General features: G+C 45.7%; 1 protein-coding gene across 8 annotated transcripts in view; it reads right to left on the bottom strand.

The window, feature by feature from the left end:
- The window catches only part of hivep2a (HIVEP zinc finger 2a), a 72,212-nt gene that overhangs the window by 19,837 nt on the left and 35,995 nt on the right, over positions 1–16,380 (bottom strand). The window lies entirely within an intron of this gene.

Below are 16,380 nucleotides of genomic sequence, written 5' to 3'. Positions count from 1 at the left end.
GGGCAGAGCTGGCTTCTGGTACAGTGTGTGTGTGTGTGTGTGTGTGTGTGTGTGTGTGTGTGTGTGCGTGTGTGTGTTTGTGTGTGTGGGTGTGTGGTTGTTAGTTATTCTTAAATTGGCGAGCCGGGGTGCCACATACCAACAGGAATGGTTGGAATTCCTGCGACACAAAAACAGAGAGAATGTATCTTTGTGCGTGTGTGTGTGTGTCTGTGTGAGTCTATGTGTGTGTGTCGTGTCTCTCTTTCACAAATGCAGCATTTTCTGCTTATGAATAAAACCATGAGCAGAACACAGAACGACTGTGTTTGGGTGTAATGATACTTTCGAGGATACCGAGCGGCAGAGGAAACGAGAACACGAGAACACGAGAAAACAAAAGATGACAAAGGAGAGAAAGACAAGAAGGACACAGGAGAGGAAACAACAACACAAATGAGGAAGTGAGTGTAGCCTGACGGAGAGAAGGTGGAGCAGTGTCATGGGGGAGATGTGTTATGGTAAAGAGGTGTTGTTTAAACACTCCAAACACATAAATCTGACACATCTCAAAGCACATGAAGAGAGTGAAGACTACACAACGACTACACAACTGGAGGCTTCAGGAGCCCGTGGACACACAGACAGTAACAGGTTTTACCTACATCTTCATCACACACACACACATAAAGGTTTATGTATAGCAATTACCATGTATGCATGGATTACACACACACACACACACACACACACACACACAAAGGTGGGGTTCATATTTCTGAGTGGAAGAAGAAGTATTCTGCTGCTTTGGGTCGTCAGACGCTGTGTAAATTATTTAAACATGTTACTAATGGTTTCCATTCAGTGATTAACCACTTTATACAGAGATAGAGAGAGAGAGAGAGAGAGAGAGAGAGAGAGAGAGAGAGAGAGACAGGATGAGAGAGAGAGAGGACGAGAGAGAGAGAGAGAGAGAGAGAGAGAGAGAGAGAGAGAGAGAGAGAGAGAGAGAGAGAGAGAGGGAGAGAGAAGCTGGCGGTGTGTTCGACTTGGTTCGGCCTCCACTGGCCTCCACTGGACCTTCATTAACACACTACCCTTGTTTTACCTGGACCGAGTGTGTGTTTGTGTGTGTGTGTGTGTGTGTGTGTGTGTTTGTGTGTGTCTGGTATCAGCAGGTCTGACTTTAGTTCATCAGATTCTGTGACTGTTTGACATTTTGTGTTGATTTTGTTGCTCAAACCAAATCCTCACTTGTAACTTATCTGTGAACTCACTTTTAAGTTTCTTGTAGAAAAGGACACACGTTCAAATGGGATCAGGAGACGCACAAACCAGCATCAACACACAACATGTGAAACTAGAAAACAAATAGTGAAACCGAGGTTAGAATCCGGTTGAGAGGCGTAAAGAGGTTTGACGGGAAAAACGGTTTTATCTGAGGAAAATAAAAAGACCTCCCTTTTATTTTGTGGGTAAAAACATACCAGTGTGTGTGTGTTTGTGCGTCTGTGTGTGTGTGTGTGTGTGTTGAGGCCCCAGCTTCAGCAGAGTTAAAACATTTTAAGAGCGTCTCTGCGCCAGGCCAAATAAAACTCGGGGCCAATCTCAGCGCCGGCCAGAAGTTTAATAAATCAAAAAGCACTTGCTCAGCAGTTTGTGTTTCAGTACCTGCCCTCTCACTTCAGGCCAGGTACGAGTTTAACACACCTCTGTGCTCCCAGATTAAAAAGTCACGTTTGAAGTGTGTCGGCTGGAAATTAGAAACATCGGCGCTGTTCACCGACTCTGCCCTTGAGCAAGGCACCGGAGCTGGAGCGACCGCAGCAGCAGGAGGTTGTGGTTTAAACCAGGAAACTCCCAGCAAGACACGAGGGCAACTCCACGAGCCTGAGGAGGTTCTTTTTACAGACATGTGGTTCTACCTGTAAAAAGCAAAGGTTCTCCAGGGAACCCCAGCGTTCCAGTGTCAGGTGCGATTCCCTCCGAACGGGTCTTTATTGACACTTCAGCAGCGTTCACACAGCAGGGGAATCGAACCGTCTCTGTTCCTCCGGTTCTGTTCCTGCCTCTCGCTTCCTACATGTCCCACAAAGAGTCTTTAACAACCTCCGGAGAAACAAACACCTGCGGGTCACATGTGTGGGTGGAGCTCGGTTTAAAATCGGTGAGAGACTCTTTTCTGAATTCTGCTCTATTTTCTGCTCTCGTGGATTCAAACACGGCCTCCAGGCTCGAGAAGGACAAACACACAATCTGGACAACTACCTCCGAGACAGACGTTTCTCAAGATGTCCTTTTTTAAATGAGGAGTTAAACATAATATAACAAAGGAGGAGAAATGTCCAACTAATAATATACGAATTGTTGATATATATCTGAAATAGAAACACGTCCATCGATGAAATAACAATCATCATCACATAAAACTCATTATTTCAAGTCTCAGAGCAGAAGCATCATCGCTCGAGCCGTCCCCCGACTCGACTGACGCCGCCATGTTTTGTTTTAATTTGGAGCTGTCAATCAAATGCTGAGCCGACGCATCACCGCCGATCTGAGGAGCCGGAGAGAAGAGGCTCTCCAGAACGTGGTGGAATGAAATCCTGGAGCCACAGAGATGAATCAAGAGTACTTCAACTGTACACACACACACACACACACACACACACACACACACACACACGCACACACACACACACACGCGCACACACAGCAGACAGCTTGTAGACAGTGATTTACAGCAGGTAGGAAGTCAATTACTGCTACTGGATATTTCTGTTAGAATGTGTGTGTGTGTGTGTGTGTGTGTGTGTGTGTGTGTGAGTGTGTGTGTGTGTGCCCTCAATAGGGTATGTGTGTGGGAGGTGGCAGCACAGGCGGCTTTGCTGAGACAGGATGAGTGCGTGTGTGCGTGTGCGTGTGTGTGCGTGTGCGTGTGCGTGGGAGGAGGAAGTTGTTGAAGAGCCAAGGTTACAGTTCTGCTGCTGCTGCTGTAGAATTGCTGTTATAAAATCCACAGTTACACAACGGACGCACAACTTCCACAGAGCCGCTCTGTGACGGAGACGGGATCAAACTTTGGGATCATTCACAAATAAAGTTACTTCATCTCCAAGTTAAGTTTGCATATTAAAACTCCCAGACGAGGAGCAGACACTGGAAAGTTACAGGAAGGTAAAAGTCAAACTGCACAAATTAAAAATTAAAAACAGGACGATCGTCAGAATGTGAAAGTGAAAGAAGTCAAAACTTTATGCAACATGTGAAAAAACCTTTTTCACAAGTTGACATTAAATAAAAAGGAAATAGAAGATGATGCGTTGAACACGGTGCAGAGAAGAAGCAGCTTCGTGTTTCACTTCTGTCACGCACTGATGCAGCAACTGTCCCCCTCAGGCTTCCATAGGTAATCTGTGGATGTGCTTTTAGAATATAACGTGTGGTTTCCAAAGAAAAGAGAAACTGCTGAAGAAACTGCTGACGAGCTAAAAACCCTCTGCAGCAAACCGAAGCAACGAGTTTGGTTTGAAAGAAAAGAAAGTTTGTGTTACAATCGAGGGCGGAGTTTAATTGGTCAATAAAAGCTCCAGGAAAACACAGAAAAACTGATAAAGAAAGAAATATGACTTTTAAACTCACTTTAAACTTTGGCTGCTCTGAGAGAGAAAAGAGTTTTAATGTGGAGAATAAATATCGTGGATGAAAAGTCGGAGTTTATTTGTTTGTTGATGTTTTTACCTCTCGGGCTCACAAGCGGGTTTTTAACAACACAAAACTTCCCGTTCAAACAACTGAGTGAAACCACAGGGACGACTGGGATCAGTTACAACTTTATACGACACACAAATCTACAGCGTCTAAAAAAACAACAATATATTTATGTTTAATTGATCTTTTCTTTGGTGAGTATACAATTCAGCAAGTGCACAAACTCTAACTATCGCTCCTCGGGCGAGTCTGTGATGTTTGTGGTTCTCTCGTACGCTTCGTGCTGTTAACGCAGAGTCGACACTTCCTGTGTGCTCACACCAGCTCATCGGGGATTTACTCCCTTGTTTCTTCAGGAAGACTTTAATTGTGACACGTCTGAGGGGAAGTGTTGAGTTTCAGTGACGGCAGCTTGAAGCCAGGACGGAGTCAAAACAGATGAATCAGTTTCTGCAAAACTACTGAAAGAAAATGAATCATTCTCCAAATCAGCTGTTTGAACAGAAACAACAATAATTTCTCTTTTATTTCTTCAAATCTGGTCAAATTTACAGCTTCAAAAAATCATAACTTTTCAGCTAAAGTCAGAAACAACAATTTATTGTAAGAATTCAGGTCAATCGTCAAACGACAGTTTACAAAACCACAAAGTTGGTTCAGCAGCTGTTGAATGAAAAGATCTTCCTGAGTGAAGCTGCAGCTAAAGAATGTTTTCATAATTTCTTTGATTAAAGAATAAAAAACAACAATAGGGACGATTTCAATGTTTGTGTTTTGTCCAACAAAGAGTGAAAAACTTTTTTAATCCTCATATTTGACAAAGAAAAGCAGCAAATTTAAGGACATGAAATTACATTTGAGCTTAAAAATAATAAAAGACTCATAATCTCTCTCTCTTCTTAGTTTACTCATATTTTATTATTGTATTTTATTAATCCATTCTGTCTTAATTGCTTCTCTTTTATTACTAACTTGATTTTCTTTCATGGGTTTCCCTGCAAATACTTTTCATCTGCTTGTTCTTTATTATTATAAATCATGAGGCAGATACACATCTTGAATCTTGAGTCTAAATGGACCAACTTCTGATATTATTTAGTCGACTCTTTCATTCATGTTCTTTCTTTATATATCTATTCGTTCCAGTGTCACACACACACACACACATACACACACAAACACACACACACACACACACATACTCACACACACACAATGCAGTTACAGTAACATGGGAAACGTGATGTGACCCAGCGCCAACTCAGACTGTAAAAGAATTCCATGTTCAATGTTGTGTCTCTTGGCACACACTCTTACATACGGCACACACACTGTACACACACAGTACACACACTGTACACACACACTGTACACACACTGTACGTTCAGAGTTTTCTTTTCCAAAACAGCCGTTCTTCTGCAGCTGTGGCTGTTTGAGCAACATGTTTCCATTTAACCAAGAAAGCTGAAAGAGACAGAGGAAAAGATGGAGAGAGAGGGAATGAGAGCGAGAGGGAGAGAGAGGGAATGAGAGAGAGAGGGAGAGAGAGGGAGAGAGAGGGAGAGGGAGAGAGAGGGAGAGAGAGGGAGAGAGAGGGAGTAAAAGAAACAGAGGGGAGGGGGTGAGGAGGTAAGGAGGGGAAAAACAGGCGTCCTGTTGGTGTAAATTGCCAGTGGAAAAGAGAAGGCGGTCATATTTTCCACAGGGCCGTTGAGCCAGCCTTGAAACTATTACTGAGTTAGCCCTGTGTGTGTGTGTGAGTGTGTGTGTGTGTGTGTGTGTGTGTGTGTGTGTGTGTGTGTGTGTGTGTGTGTGTGTGTGTGTGGCTTCATTACATTTTCCACAACAGTTTGCAAAATACACCAGGAAGCACGATGGACAGAGGAAGGAGGAGAGGGGTTTGTTTAGCGGATGGTTTTCGGTTCTGCAGGAGAAGTTCTCCTCTATGGAGCTGCTCCCAGACGAACACTGAACTGTGTCGCTCCTCCGGATGAGGAGGCGCATGTGGACCTCCATCCACCTGACCTCCTGGTGTCTGTGAAATCCAGGAGAAGGAGTCGATGTGTGAACGCAGCAGAAGATCCTCCTCCGGGTTCTAACAGTAGATCACGTCTGAAAACGGCTTTCGAGGTTTTCTGAGCTGGACAAGTTGTAATTAAATTCTTTAAGGAGCGTTCCAGGGTTGCCCCCCCCCCCCCCCCCCCTTCCTATGAGGTATTTTACTGGCTGTTGAGGAATAGGTTTAGAGCTGAAGTGCCCTTGAGCAAAACAATACCTGACATATAATGGTGAGGATTCTTTCACACCTTGTTTGTTTCAGATCTTCAGACTTTTCAGTTTAGTCAGAAACAAAATATCAGTTGTGTGTCTGGGTCTCAGACCTGTTGTGGGTCCAGGTCTCAGTTGTGTGTCTGGGTCTCAGACCTGCTCCGGGTTCGGGTCTCAGTTTTTTTGTCTGAGTGTCAGACCTGTTGTGGGTTCAGGTCTCAGTTGTTTGTCTGGGTCTCAGACCTGTTGTGGGTTCAGGTCTCAGTCGTGCGTGTTGGTTTCAGACCTGTTGTGCGTTCAGGTCTCAGTTGTTTGTCTGGGTCTCAGACCTGTTGTGGGTTCAGGTCTCAGTCGTGCGTGTTGGTTTCAGACCTGTTGTGCGTTCAGGACTAAGTTGTGTGTCTGGGTCTCAGACCTGCTCCGGGTTCGGGTCTCAGTCTCCTGCAGACCTCCAGCAGACACTGGGGCAGTGTGTCACTAACATTAACAAACAGAAGTTCATCAGACGCGTCCTTGTTCCTCCACAGATCCGGTTCTGACCCGGAGTCGTGACCACAACAGTCTCTTCTCTTTCCCGGTTGATATAAATTTAGATCCGATGCCTCTGGCTGCGGCCGCAGAGACGTTTGTGACGCAAACTGAAAAACCTCACACACTGGCGGCCATTATAAGAGCTTCTTCATGCATTCATCCTGATTTAGCTTTGTGCACAATGGAGTTTGTGTTTTTACAGATTCTGGAGTCTTTGAATGAAAGATGCACTCGAGTGGGAGCTTCCAGCAGCTCCTCCGAAAGTTTGAGTCAAAGTCAGGGCACCAGACTATTCCTGGTATATAGGTGTGTGTGTGTGTGTGTGTGTGTGTGTGTGTTTGTGTGTGTGTGTGTGTGTGTGTGTGTGTGTTTACAGGCATCATCACACTTACATAAGCTGTTTTTCTTTCATCTGCATCCCTCTTCCCAGCTCGCCTCCCCTCGTTTCTCCTGCTTTCCTTGTTGCCTCGTCTCCTTTGTTCTCTTGCCTCCTTTTCCACTCTTTCCTCCTCTGGTTGTCTCCTTTACTCGTCTGTGCGCCTCCTTTTCCATTCCCTCTTTTTCATTCATGCTTTCCCGTTTCCCGAAAACTTCTTTGGAATCTCTTCTCTCCTCTCCTCTCCTCCTCTCCTCCTCTCCTCCTCTCCTCTCCTCCCTCCATCGTTAATAAAAACCCTGCAGGCAGGTTTTAGCGGCACCATAACGCTGAGTTAGTTTTCCTCTCCACACCCAAGTTTTCCTGGAGGACATATTTTCACGGAGTTGCATCAGAAATGTGCAGTTTGAGCCTCGGAGCAGCAGCGATAAGATAACTCACATGTAGCATGTAGGGGGGGGAGGGGGGGGGGGGTAATTACCAAGACTTTCACTTACAGACTTCACAACCCAAACAGGATCCAATTAAGGCCTGTGGTACCAGTATTAATGTCAGGAGGGTTCGACGGAAAACAGCAGAATAACCAGTGCTTCTGCTGCCGGGCACCGGGGGGGGCGCCCATTATAGAGTGTAATAAAACATGTTTCATCTGTGGAACCAGTGTGTGTCATCCTGTAAAAGCTCTCAGAGGAAGAGTTTGGTTGCAGCCGCCTCCGTCTCCTCCGTCAACTCCTTTTCATTCAACCGACGAGCGCCGAGTTCATTATGAAAAGTTTTCCATTGTGATATTAGAGCGAGAACAAAAGGCTGACGCACACGTCTGGTGTTTGGACGTCTGTGGCTCAGGGGGAAGAGCGGACATTTCTTTATGCAACGTGTCGTCACAATTTGTTGGTCTTTTTCGATGTAGTGTATCTATGAGAAATTCAGAAGTTGTGCACAAAGTCATTATTGAGTAAATAGAGAAAAGACGAAAGTGGAAAAAGACTGAAACTGAATTTAGATGAAGTCTAACATCTTCGCTCCTGGCTCCTCATCTACAAGCAGTGAAATGCACAGTGTGTGTGTCTGTGTAGTTTATTCTCGACACAATGGGGGCGGGTGGTTCAATGAATACTGTCCCCAACACCCGTTACTCACACTAACACACACACACACACACACTAACACACACACGGACTGTCCACCCACGCCACACAGAGCTAATCGCCGTTCTCTCACATCCGATAGCAGCAGGTATGTAGGAGGTGTGTGTTCTCTCTCTCCTTCTGTGTGTGTGTCTGTGTGTGTCTGTGTGTGTGACTCGTACACTACACCTGCACATACACAATGTTCCTGTTCCATTTCCTGCAGCAGTACTTGCTGCTGATTTGCATCTCGCTCCTGTAATTTCCTTCTCTGTTTAAATTCAGCTTCTTTAATGTAAAACACATTTATGTCGTCAGAGCAAACAAGCTTCAGTAGAGAAGAGAACTTTTTTATCTAATGCAATAGTTTGAAATGTTCATGAAATGCTCTGAAGGAAACACGGCACCGCACTGTGAACGTTCTCCTGATAGAAACCAGAATATGATCTTCCTCTAAGTGAGAGTTCAACCACAATGAGAATAATAATCATGGTTTCATCTTCAAGTGGTTGTTGTGCAGTGGGATCAGATATCTGAGCAGAAACTAAACGTTTGCTGATAATTATCAACACATCTGACTTGTGATCTCTTATCAACACGTCCTCATCACGTGGATACACAACTTTATCTACTTTTCATACATAGTGTATTTGCTGCTGCACTCTCAGTTGCAATTGCACAATTTCGAGGAGACAAAGCCTCACAACCAACAATCTCAACTCCAACACAACATGTGAAGCTCAGTCCAGACTCAGGACAACAGGAACATGTGGGGAACGTCCAGGCGAGGGGGGCGGAGCCTGTAGAGCAGCAGGAGGCCGGGCGTAGAGATTCATGAAGAACTGAAGAACTGAAAGCAGCTCGTGTCTCTCAGTGTCCAGATCCATGGAAATCAGCTGAGTACCAGTTTATTCATCAATAAAATCATCAAACACACAAACAAATGTACACGCACACACCCACACTCACACTGCTCTCTATCTGTGAGGACACACACTCGTGGGGGGGGGGGGGGACGCCATAGGAACAGATGAAGGCGCTGTCAGCAGCACCTGCTCCTCCTCCACAGCCGGCGCTCCTCCCATGATCCTCTCTGCTCCTCATGGACCACTGGCTCCATCTATGAAGAGAAGGTGCGCTTGATTTGTTCGTCACCTTCACCTCATGTTGTCGGGTAACAAAACACAAAGCGCTATAAAAAATATCCAGAGGAAACCCAAAAAATTATATTTGTTCTTTTCACGTTTTTTTTTCTCAAAGTCACATCGTCATGTGACATGTGGAGTGAGGGAAACGATCACATGACTCGGCCTCCGCATCGTCACACACAAAGAACCGTCATTCAACACTGTGTGTGTGTGTGTGTGTATATGTGTGTGTGTATACGTGTGTGTGTGTGTGTATACGTGTGTGTGTGTGTGTGTTTCAAGCCTTTGTCTTTCTCTCTACAATCCTCCTTTGTTTTAATGTCTTGACCTCCACCACCTCTCGCTCCCTCTCTTTCATTTCTCTGCTTCCTTCTTCTCCTCTGCCCACTTCTCTACATCCATCTCTCCTCCTTTCTCCCTTCTCTTTTCCTCTTCTCTCTCCTTCCCCTCTTTCCCGTGGCGGTGATCATCCCTCACCTTTCCTCCCATTTTGCAAGTTACACTTTTCTGTCGTCTGCGGGTTTTAATTAATCAGACGACTCGTTAACGAGCTCTCCCCCCCGACCGTTAATTAATCAGGTTTCTGCCTTAATGAACAGTCTAAACTTGTTAAACCTGTTTCGCTCTTAATTAGCCCGTTAGCTCCGGGGCCCGGCGCTCCGACAGGACTATTAGGATCTGAACTACGCCTTGATGGCAGCCGCCGCCAGTGTGTGTGGAGATTACCTCACTCCCTAATGGGGCTGCTCAAATATTTATAGGGCAGGAAGCTGAATGGGAAGAATGATAGAGCTCAGGGAGACAAGAGACACAGGAGAAGAGTGATGCTGCCTCCGAGTGCTGCTCGTACGCTACCGACCTCTGACCTGCGAACACGTGAAGATGTTTGAATCCCGAAGGGTCACAACACACCGCTCGACCTCCTGTACCGGGAAAATCTGGATGTTACAACCTGCAGGACGTCACCTGACAGGTTCTGAAAGATGATGAATCGTTGGTTCACGGACCATCTCATTGTAAATTTCATATTGTTTTGTTTTTTTTAAGTAAAATGTTTGGTTTTGTGGCCAAAAACGATAAAAATAAGTTTATAGAAACTCAAATCCTCCTTTATGAGCTGGAGCTGCTGAAAGGTCTCACTCCTCCTCCAACATGATCATCTGGGACGATTCCTGTCCCTCGACGTGTCCTGATGAAGTGTTAGCACGAAGCCCCGTGTCCCTCGAGCCCTGGACCGATCTGCCGGGGACCTTCGGGTGATTCATCTTCTCGCCGGGTAAAGTTTGGAAGTTTACAAAACACGAATCACGGTGATTCGCTGCAGTGATTTCCTTCAGATCTGCTGGTTCCTCTTCCTGCAGGCGAGGCCTCCGCCAACAGAGTGAGCTCATTCCACTTGTTTCCAGTTCCTCCTCCTCACCGTGTCAGGAATCCTCTGGCAACACGTGTGAGGACGACTCAGGCTACACGCGTGTGAGGAGAAACAAAACCTGTGAAACCGGCGGTGCAAACTCGAGGCATGAAATCGGAAACAAATGAAATGATCTCACCCCCCCCCCCCTCCCTTTCTCCTTCATTTGCAAATTTCCCTTAATCGTAAAACAAATGGGATTTTGAGGCTTATAATTAGATTAGATTACATGTTGATGCTTATCTTCAGGAATTCAGGATGCAGAACGACAGGAAAGAGGAGAGAAAGGAGAGAGGGAGGGAGGATGACAGGAAAGAGGAGAGAAAGGAGAGAGGGAGTGAGGATGACAGGAAAGAGGAGAGAAAGGAGAGAGGGAGGGAGGACGACAGGAAAGAGGAGAGAAAGGAGAGAGGGAGGGAGGATGACGCCATGGATGAGGTATCTCGCCGGGGAAAGTTTGGGGCGATGACATCAGAGCGTCGAACACAAACACTGGAACGAGCACGAGGTCAAGGTGTTGTGTTACCGCGAGGAGAGTGGAGGATGGGAGGATGGAGGGAGGAAGCCGGAGTCCAGAGAGGGAGAGATGAAGAGAGAGAGAGAGAGAGAGATGAAGAGAGAGAGAGATGAAGAGAGAGAGGGAAACAATAAGACGATGAACGATAAAGAAAGAAGGACGAGGGAAAGAGGTTAGAATGAAGTCAGTGTTGAGGGACTGGGTGGAACCAGATGGGAAACACATGCCATGAAACACACACAGACACACACAGACACACACACACACACAGACTCACACACACACACACAATGACCTCCTGACACCAGATGGAAGGATGACGCTCCCTCCTCTCACCTCCAGGATTCTGTCGTTCACGACTCGGCATTCTGGGAAACTGAGTTCTCACAGTAGTGATGCTGCATTCAGGGCCCGAGGAAGAGGAAGTAAATACAAGCTTCACACAGGAAAGCAGAGTTCATGACATGTGATCAGTTCAACTTCTGAACTCTCCAAGAAGAACTGCCAGTCTGCACCTCTGAAATGCTTCCAGTTTAAATGTTAATTATTATATTAATAAAGAAAACACTTCAGAATTTAGCCGCAGATTAAAAAAGCAGCTTCTAGTTTCCAGTCCTGTTTCGCAAATTTAGCCACAGATTACATATTCTACAGCAAAGGGCCAAATGTGTATGTATTATAATAAAAAACATCTGGAGTAATTCACCTGTTGTTGTTTGTGTTTGTTTGTGTTTGCGATGGTGAAGCTGTGTGCTGAACCTTCAGGGCTCCAATGTTGGCATCTGCATGGTCAGGCCTTTAAGTGTGTATGTGTGTGTGTCTGTGTGTGGTTTGGGGGGGGGTGAGATGACACAGCATGACGCCGAAGCCCCCCCGCTTCCCGAGAAGCTGATGCGTGAGCGGCAGTTTGTCTCCATGGCAATGAGCAGCTTTTGACACCTGTAGCTGTCCATACCCCCCCCCCCCCCCCCCCCCCCCCCAACAACGTCACAGTGTGTGTTATTTACAACACACACACACACACAAACACACACAATCATCTGTTAAAGAGTCGCTGCTCTGGACACCGTGTGCGAGACGCTCGGAGACTGTGAAAGTTGCACCGAACCTCGTGGGCGTTCAAACAGATTCAATAAGAACAAATTGTTCAGATTCGATATGAACAATATGAGAGTCACTGTCATCCTTCACTGTGTCATAAAGAAAACCACTGACACTGATAATAACTGGTTGGGAGCTGTGGTTTGTGATTGTAAACACACAGACTCACACAGATGAATTAAAAAGCCGACGCACTTCACTCGATGTGTTCAGTGTCGTTATTTCTCCAGAAGCTTCCGTCACCAAACTCCTGTCCCTTCCTACAGATTCAGAATATTCACATGTGAAATCTGTTTATGGAGATTAAACTGATCAATACTGAGGTGACAGATTCTACACTTCCACATGTGAACCGGACGAGCCCGACATGGAACCAGTAGTGAGCCGTGGACTCATGGTCGGAGGTGAACAATCAGGTTTCTGTGAGATGTTGATTCTGAGTTATGATCCACGACAGAGACTCATTGAGATTCAAGTCACCGACAGAAAAACCACAAACCACAGAAACAAGACACTCCTGTTGGATCCTGACGCGTTGCATCACAAAAACAAACCGCCATCGTCCACCAGACCGGATCAAAACCATGTGACCCGGCGTCCTGACGTCAGGGTGTGTCTATGTGCTGGAATCTGGGGTTTTACACACGCTGAGTGTTGATGGTTGTGATGTTGTGCGACGCTGCCGGTCACTTCCTGTTTCAGGTGTCGTCCAGAGGAGCCTTGAAAAACCTCTTTTTTATATGCGGGAGGATTTTCCCCAATAAAATGTTGTAACCTAGGTTTTTTTCTTCAGGGAACTTTACGCCACATCTTCTCTTTTCGTTCTACACAAAACGTAACTAACACAAAAGCAAGAAAGTTGAGATTGTTGTCTTTCCAGTTGTGCAGGTGTGCGCTCGACAGGTGTGACCAGCTGTGGCTGCACGGCACAGGACGTTGTGTTTGTTTTAATTACACAAGGGAGCTCTCTCTCTCTTTTGTCTGCATACATTTTTGAAGTCAAACAGCTGACTCGTGATTTGTTTCAAGTGAGTCAGCGGTGGATTCTGGGAAAGGGTTGGGTGAAGATGACCAGGGCTGATGGGAAATACACACACGCACACAGACACACAGACACACACATACCAGTTCCAAATTGTTATGCGTTTTATGGCTTTGGCAACACAGCAGTGACAGTCGTGCCAGTGATGGATGTTTGAATGAAACCGAGTCGAGTGAGAGCGGAGAGCAAACACACACACTCAGAAAATATAAGTACTTTTCAAGAATCTCAGATTTCAAAATAAAAGCACACAAAATGCGAGACGGAGAATGGACAGAGGGAGAAACAAATAGTTTTGCAGCTGTGTGGCCGTTGTGTATTCATACCTCAACTCAACCTTTAGCCAAACGCTCAAACCAAGTCACGCCAGGTTAACTCCCAGAAGCCCTCACTCTCTAAAAATGTCCACAAATATGTTTAAAGTAGAATAACTACCCGCTGTGTTTACAGATTTGTGCGTTACCTCATGGAAAAAGTGAAATGCACATTCAGAAACGTTATTTTCTGCTGTTGTGCAAACCACAAAGCCAAAGTGATATTAGTGGTATAAAATTATGATTACTACATGCTGATGCTGAAACCATATACATCTCTGGAGTCCAGGCTCGGAGGTAATGATGATGAAGATGAAGGTCTCCTGCCAGGATCCTGCCTCAGCTGCATGGCTGTTTTCACCAGCGTGCAATAACAGAAGTTAAATCTAAACCCGGGACCGGATCACAAGATGACGTGAAACCTGAGAGTTTCGTTTCGGATCATTTGAAACTTGTGAAATAAGAGATTGTTTCCTTTACGTCAGGAATCGTCACAATAGGCTGATAACGGGAAGTTAAGGGTCAAAGTTCATCACCTCCGCAAACAACAGATCAACAACGACGTCCTGACCTGAGACGTTTGGTCACAACATGAAGAAGAGACTTCTCCACCGTGTGGATCTGAAGAAGAGACTTCTCCACCGTGTGGATCTGAAGAAGAGACTTCTCCACCGTGTGGATCTGAAGAAGAGACTTCTCCACCGTGTGGGTCTGAAGAAGAGACTTCTCCACCGTGTGGATCTGAAGAAGAGACTTCTCCACCGTGTGGATCTGAAGAAGAGACTTCTCCACCGTGTGGGTCTGAAGAAGAGACTTCTCCACCGTGTGGATCTGAAGAAGAGACTTCTCCACCGTGTGGGTCAGGATCCAAATCACAGACACAAACCACAAGGAAAACTCCCTCCTCATCGTTACCACAGAAAACAGAAGTTGATTACATCATGTTTGACCGATTTGGTGTGTGTGTGAGTGTGTGTGTGTGTGTTTGTGTGTGTGTGTGTGTGTAAGCTACACCAAAGGTTAATCTTTCTGCTCTCTGAAAGTAAAGAGATGCACCAGTGGATCTGAGGCTTGTTGGTTAACGTGCAAACTTCAACAGATGCTAATGTGACTTTTAGCCTCTTGGAGATAAAGCACATGTCAGGTTGTATCACGAATAAAATAAAAACTGTAATTATAAGTTTGTATTATATTGTTCCATGCATTATAGCAGATGTGACATCAAACGTTCAGAAGTGAAATCTGAATATAACTACATCAGATCTTTATAAGTTTTGTAGAAGAAAATTGTTTTGTTACACACGTCACAAGTTGTAAAAAAGTATAATAATCTCGATCGTGACTGAAGACTCTACTTTCATTGAATCTTATTAATCATGAACATGCACCTGTAGACGAGCTCTGGACACAGATTTCTGGAGTTAGCAGACTGAAGTGTCGTCCTGTAAAAAGCTCACACAGCAGTTTTCACACAGTCGTTTTCATCTCTGTCAGTTTCTCCCGAGCTTCGACCGACAGCAGCCGTCTGCACAACAATCTGCTGCTGTTCAATGAGTTATTATTTCCAAAGCTCGCAGCCAGTTTGAAGTTACCACCCCAGCTGTTTGCCACCTGTGTGCGTGGCGTGCGTTTCCTGCTTCGCTCCGCATGCAAACATGTATTTCCACTTTGCGTCGCTGCCGTGCACAGGGGGGGGGGGGGGGGGGGGATTTTTCACCGATGATGCACCGGGCAGGAGGAGGAGTCGCTGTCAATCGAGAGCGTGCACAATAATTCAGGTTCTCGTTTGACCCAGACTCATTCTGCTGTTTAGAAAACACTGTGGTGATTTGTAATTTGAGCCACTTCAACCAGTTTCACACTCGTTCAGGGGCAGAAAACCAGCTCATTTCACTGGTCGATAATTTCTGTCTATTGTTTCATTTGATCCTGTGTTTATGAACATGCAGCTCGTTGTGAGCCTGGGTTGTGTTGATAAAAGACACATTTCCCACCGGGGGGGGGGGGGGGGGGGGGGGGGGGGTAAAAATCCTCGAAGCCTCAGCCCCCAAACTGAGTGAGTGCACGAGCGTTACCCAAGTGGAGCGAGACAGCTGCATCAATATCAGACTGGAGAGAGAGAGGGGGGGGGGATTGAGAGAGAGAGAGAGAGAGAGAGAGAGAGAGAGAGAGAGAGAGAGAGAGAGAGAGAGAGAGAGAGATAGTGAGAGAGAGAGGTGGGGGGGGGGTCAGCAAGGTTCTATTTTTATCTCCTGCGAGTCGTGTCTCGGCTTGAATGGAGGCAAAGCAGCAAACAAGAATTGTGTTGAAAGGCGAGTGCAGGCAAATTATTTCGTAACCTTGGCACACAGCAGGCTGCTGAATGCCAGGGTGTGTGTGTCTGTGTGTGTGTGTGTGTGTGTGTGTGTGTGTGTGTGTGTGTGTGTGTTATCATGCTGCACTAGGACATCATCACAAACTCAAACTTCCACATGATGCATCTTCTTGTTGCAAAATTTACTGCTGCCCTAATCAGTTTTTCTTGATATCTTTTTATATTTTGGCTCGTACCACTCGTTTGTATCACTGTGTGTCTGTGTGTGTGTGTGAGTGTGTGTGTGTGTGTGTGTTTTAGGGCACGTACTTAATTCAGTTACAACTTTCTAACAACTTTTTTTGTCCCAAAACCACAAAGTCTGCGTCAAACCAGAATCATCAGAGTTGCTCACATGGCCTGATGGTGATTTAGTTCCCTGGAATGTGTGTGTGTGTGTGTGTGTGTGTGTGTGTGTCTGTTTTACAGCTGTATTCTTGCTCCATTTGTGGCTGTGGTCACATTGAAATTCTGTCCTCTCCTGCAGTAACTACAGCGATT

The sequence above is a fragment of the Pleuronectes platessa genome, chromosome 17 (assembly GCF_947347685.1).
Source record: "Pleuronectes platessa chromosome 17, fPlePla1.1, whole genome shotgun sequence".
NCBI lineage: Eukaryota > Metazoa > Chordata > Actinopteri > Pleuronectiformes > Pleuronectidae > Pleuronectes > Pleuronectes platessa.
The sequence above is the reverse complement of the archived record's forward strand: the minus strand, read 5'-3'. Positions and strand labels throughout refer to the sequence as shown.